The following is a 6,234-nucleotide window of genomic DNA, read 5'->3' on the forward strand; positions in this document are numbered from 1 at the left end:
ATATATATATATATATATATATATATATATATATATATATATACACACATCATCATCATCATTGTTTAACGTCCGCTTTCCATGCTGGCATGGTTGGACGGTTTGACTGAGGAGTTTCTATGGCTGGATGCCCTTCCAAACACCAACCACTTTACAATATGTGGGGGATACTTTTCTTCATGCCGCCAGCAATAGTGTGATTGCCAAATAACTTGCAAGACAATCAAAGGAAAAGGAAAAGGAAAGAGGCCCCTCAGTTATATTGTAGGAGTATTTGAGAGGAGGAAAAGCGGATTTTTACCAGGTGTTGGGAGTGGGGTTAAAGAGGAACTAATACAGGTGTCTTGCTATAGTGAAGATACATGGATACTCCACAATGTACAAGGATGAGAGGGAGTACCTATGATGATAAATACAGGAATGTAGTTACCCACAGAGATAAACAATTATGGAAAAAATATTAGTGTTTTAACACAAGACTTTACTTAACATACAACATACACATGTGAATCCAATGACATAAAACAATCTACTGGTCAAATTCTGGTGGGAAAGTCTGTATAAACATAAAGTACACACTATAAAAATGACAGTACAGAAACCCAAACCAGTCAGCATCCTGAAGATGAGGCTAAGATAGTCTGGAAATGTTGATGAAAGCAAACTTGGGAACTTTGATGTTTCAAATGAACTAAAAGGAAGTGATACTCAGTTCAATAAATTCCGAGGTTGGAAGCAAAACTAGAATTGAAAGGCTTGGGAGTAAACCTTGCAAAGACAAAAGTTTTAGTTAACTGGAAAGAAGCCCGGAGTGTACTTCTCTCAGAAGGGTAGTCATGCTCTATATATAGAAGAGGCATGTGTAGTGCCTCTATACTGTGTACCAAATGTAAATTAGGATTTTTTCTTTCTAAGGCCTCCATCTATCATTAATAATTATCGATGAAGGTCCCAGTTGTCCATTCTACAGGAACAGTTTTTCTTTTGTGGTTGAACTGTCCAATGCGTGAATGACAGTCTCTACCACACAAACTGCACTTGTGGGCTGTACTAATACTGTTTGAGTTGAAGTGCCCCCTCAATAGGTTCCAAGCCTGGGCAGTATGGCATGGAGGATAGGTTGTTGTCCATGCAGCACAACCCACTCTCCACATCACTAATGGAACCAAAAGAACAGCATGGCCATGACAAACTGGCACCAGCAACATTGCAGGAGTTGCCAGAATAAGGTGAGGTTGTAGATATCAAACTGTCTCAGGAGCTCCAATCTCAATTTCCCTCAATCCTTCCACAAGGCAGTGGAGGTTTGGAATCAGGATTTTCCTTCCCCTAGATGGATTGCCCTCCTCCAAGCTTTTAAGCTCCAGCTGCCTGACTGACGTGCTAATTAACCCACAATAGGAACTTTAACAGGTGCTTCTGCTTCGGGTCAGTGTAGATCTGGGGACAATAATAACTAAAATGTGGTCCCACACTCTTCAAAACCCTAGAACTCCTGAATCAGGGTCCTACTATTGGATGCAATTTAACCCTTTATCATTTAAACTGGCCATATCAGGCCTAGATATTCTACTTGTCTTATGTTAAAACTAGCCAGATCTAGCTTCTCACACCTGCCCTACAATATTATTCCAAAAATTAAACCCTCCCATTATTGAAACCTCAAGGTTACAAGATATTGCATGATTAATTTAAAACAACAAGAATAAATAAACATTACACTTGGCAGAATAATCTGAATGCATATATTGTTGATGGTTAGACAATAATTATTAGACCATCAGGACACAAATTAGGATAGACACAAAAGCTGCAGAGGGATCAAAGGCAGACTGACAGAGAAGAAAGACTTTATATGTAGCAGTTGCTCAAAAGTAGTTAGCAGTAGGAGCATCCCTCCTCTCTGCTGGGAGGCACAAGTGCTTACATGCACATGGACACACACGACAGAAACTTCTGCCTACTAAATTCAATGATAAGGCTTCGGTTGGCCCAAGGCTATAGCAGAAGACACCTGCCTAAGGTGTCACATAGTTGGACTGAACCTGAAACCACGTGGCTGGGAAGCAAGCTTCCTAGCCACATAGCCATGCCTTCAAATGCCCGGAAGATTCTCTAAAAGCTGTTGATAGTTTTGATAACCTAACTGACCTAATTAGCAATCGAAGTCAGGTGTTCTGAGAGAATAATAGCTGGAGCAAGAACACATATATTTATATTTAGCTATTTTCCCTGTTTAAAATGTTTGTTTATATAGGTATGTTAAGCTTGACTGAAGTGTTTGTATAGCTTTACAACAAAATGTAAATAAAACACACCCTCTATCTGTCTGTCTCCCTCTCTCTCTTTCTGTTTCACACACATGCACACATGCAAAATTTGAAAAGATCATAAATTCCTCCTTAAAACACACTCCCCATCTCTCTTTAGTCTATCCTTGCTAACATCAGACACAGTGTGACATTATACTAATCAGCCAATTATCTATGTTCACTTTGTGTCTATTGACTATCATCGACATCCACTCAGATCAATATCAAACCGGATGCTGGCACAAAGTCATATGGGTGAGCTAATGATACATGAGCAATCGACTTACAAGAAATAGCAACCAAATCTCACTCAAATCACAGATTACTATCTTAAAAGGATAATGTCGATCTAGATACATCATATAATGTGTCAATAAAAGGCAGGATAGTCACAGCTGGAATATTTCTGATGATAGATCATCTAAGCCATAGCTGACTTGGGGTTAAACTGCAACATAATATAGATCTCAAAGCATAGTTACAAAAGTGAAATAGTAAGATAGATTGGTTATTGAACTATGTGCTCTAGGTTATTGAACTGTGCACCCTAAATATACAAGGAGGTGATGAAAAGTTCTGGTTTTGGGTAAAAGAAAATACAGGAGGATCAGTTAATTATGATTTTTTTCAACATATTCCCCTCTCAGGTTCACACACTTATTGCAGTGGCCCTTCAGTTTTCCTAAGCCTTGTAAAAGAACTCAGAAGGTTGGGTTTCCAGCCAGGCCTTTTGCGATACCCTTAAAGCCAGGAACTTTTCAGCTACCCCTTGTACAGAGCCAAAACCATAAGTATTTAGTTTCACTGTAAAATTACTTACTACTTGTACTAGTGGTGGCATTCATCAAGGGTAGGTTGAGCCAGTCCTGACCAACAAGTTCACCATGTCTCTCATCAGACATAGAGTTCATGTTTGGCATTTTCAGTGGGAATACAAGCTCACATGTGGTCCCTGGTCATATGCATACACACTTTGGGACAGTGTGATCCATAGCAACTCATTTTGCTGTTGATTATTGACCATTGAAGAGGATTTTCTGACCAAATCACTGCTGATTATTAGAGCAGATATAGCCTGGGTTTGAATCAAGTTGTAGAGACATACTTTAACAAAAGCTGTGGGGTGCCCAACTCCAGCATGCCAGACACCAACCCAGAATTTCCAAGGGCTTGTGCTATTGCTAGATAGTTGTTGAACCTATGCTAAGTTCACCCATCCTTTTGAGAGGTTTTGTTTTCAGTCCTGCTAGGTTTCTAGCAACACTCCTCAGCAGGCAAACTTAGTGGGGTTACTGGTTTAGTCACTGCCAATTTGACCAAGCAACAGGTTGTACTGGATTCCATTTTAACAGTAGCACTCATAAGAGACCTCACAAGTGGTCTGACACTAGCCCTCAAGGAGAGCCCTTTCTGGCAGTTTGGGATGACAACTGAATTGATTAGCTTCAAATTTATTTAAACAACTCATCAAGATTTGTTCATCATTTCCTCACAAGATGCTGAGATAAAGTAGCTGTTGTGTAAACTAATTTCTATCACCATTGGTTTTTGATATTAATGCTAAATAAGGCAGTGAGCTGGCAAAATTGCTAGAAGACCAGACAAAATACTAAGCAGTATTTCGTCTGTCTTTACATTCTGTGTCCAATTTCTGCCAAGGTCAATTTTGTTTCTCATCCTTTTCGGGGTCAATGAAATAAGTACCAGTTGTGCACTGGTGTTGATGTAATTGACTTCCCCCACCTCCCCCAAAATTTCAGGCCTTGTACCTATTGTAGAAAGGATACTAATACTAAGCATTTCTATTCTGGAATTCTACTATATTTGAAATATACTGTTTGGATTACCTAATAACACTCTTTTGTAATATAATTTTTGGAATCTAATTTCTAATAGATATAGCAAGCTGCATGAACTCTCTGTTTAGTTTGCAATATCATTGTTTGCTAATGTCATTATGGCACTGACATGTCTTTTGCATACTAGCATAAGGTTAGGACTGTCTAAAGCGATTACTAATTCAGTGTATATTGTGCTGCTTAGATGATATTGGCAAATCACAAAACACATATATAACAGATGTCTGAAAATTTGAACTTACTGTTGTAGACTTATATAATCATCATATATAATTACTGTAAAGTATCATTATATAATTATTGCTTATAATTATCATAAAATATAACAGTAGTGGAAGGCTTCTTATTAACATGTAAACAAACATGTGATTTAGGCATAACTCATTTACATAATGGTATATTGTTGATGGCTAGACAATAATTACTAGACTATCAATACAATGTGGGTTATGAATAAATCTCCCCTCCCACCCTCTCACTACAATTGCACTGTTTTTCTTGTCTTACTCTCTCTTCATTCTCTCTCTCTCACTCATTTTCTCTCTGTTTTTCACTGTCTTCTCTTCACCCACTTGGCTTTAAATAAACAGAGACAATGCAGTGTAGTGAGGACTCGTTACTCTTGATTAGCTTAATACAAATGCTTTGATACTGGTGTCATGATAACAAATACTCAGCATATTCTGTAAATTGGTTGGTGAATGGATGAAGACAATGGAGAAAATTGAGAAACTTTTTAGCCTTGTCAAAGTCATGTGCTGGTGTCATGGTAAAATACACCCAGTATACTCAATAAAGTGATTGGTGAATGAAGAGACAACATAAGTTGAAAGGACCCTTTAATTATACTGAGGACATGAGAGCCTCTGTAGAGTTACAGCCCTGATAGAATGCACCCAATACACTTTGTAAAGCAAAGGGATGCTAAAAAGTTCCTGGTTTTGGGTAAAAGAAAATACAGGAGGATCAGTTAATTATGATTTTATGGAACATATTCCCCTCTCAGATTCACACACTTATTGCAGTGGCCCTTCAGTTTATCTAAGCTTTGTAAAAGAACTCAGAAGGTTTGGCTTCCAACCAGGCCTTTTGCGACACCCTTAAAGCCAGGAACTTTTCAGCACCCACCTCGTACAAGGTAAATAAAGTCCTCTGATCCATCCAGGAGGGTAGTAGCTTTGAATAAGAGCAAATTTGGACAGTAATGACTTGTCTAACCCATGCCAGTATAGAAACCAGATGTAAAATGATGTTGATACTGATGATATACAGCCATAGTGATGTGTATTTATTTGTATTGGAACTCTGGTAAATACCGTTTCCTAGGTCATGATTTAAATCGATTGCTGGTGCTTTGTTGTTTTAGGGCAGAACACTTTATTCTATATTGCCTTAGTTCACCTAGATGTCAGAAGGTACCCGATCATGTGAGAGTGTGACCTGAGGTTGACCAGTCTCATATCCAGTGGGAGTTCTAGCTGTCACTTACATAGGTCCATGAAACCAGAGCTAAGTAGCGACACTTAAAAGCCCAGAAAGGTATTAAAATTTGGTATCTTTTGTCTTTTAGTTTTTACTTGTTTCAATCATTATATTGTGGACATGCTGGGGGTACCACCTCGAAGAATTTTAGTTGAATGAATCAACCCTAGTACTTATAAATTTTCGAAGCCTGGTATTAATTCTATCAGTCTGTTTTGCTGAGAAGCTAAGTTACAGGGACAAAGCAGTGGTAGGGAGCACACACACACACACACACACACACACACACACATGACAGGCATCTTTCAATCTCCATCTACCAAATCCACTGACAAGGATTTGGTTGGCCCAAGGCTATAATAGAAGAAACTTTCCTGAGGTGCCATGCAGTGGGCTGAACCAAGAACCATGAACCATGTAGTTGGGAAGCAAACTTTTTATCTAACAGCTACAAGAAAATATAAATATACACAAACACACAAATTAACAAAAAGATCTATGTATACATACATACACAGAGAGAGATTTGTTTCTATTTGTCAACTGTGAATAAATTTTACCCCAGGCTATTCTATTATATT

The 6,234-nt window shown here is 38.3% G+C and overlaps 1 protein-coding gene across 1 annotated transcript in view; it reads right to left on the bottom strand.

The window, feature by feature from the left end:
- The window catches only part of LOC106882259 (F-box/LRR-repeat protein 16), a 204,342-nt gene that overhangs the window by 8,778 nt on the left and 189,330 nt on the right, over positions 1-6,234 (bottom strand). The gene's annotated exons all lie outside the window — the stretch shown is intronic.

The sequence above is a fragment of the Octopus bimaculoides genome, chromosome 5, assembly GCF_001194135.2.
Source record: "Octopus bimaculoides isolate UCB-OBI-ISO-001 chromosome 5, ASM119413v2, whole genome shotgun sequence".
NCBI lineage: Eukaryota > Metazoa > Mollusca > Cephalopoda > Octopoda > Octopodidae > Octopus > Octopus bimaculoides.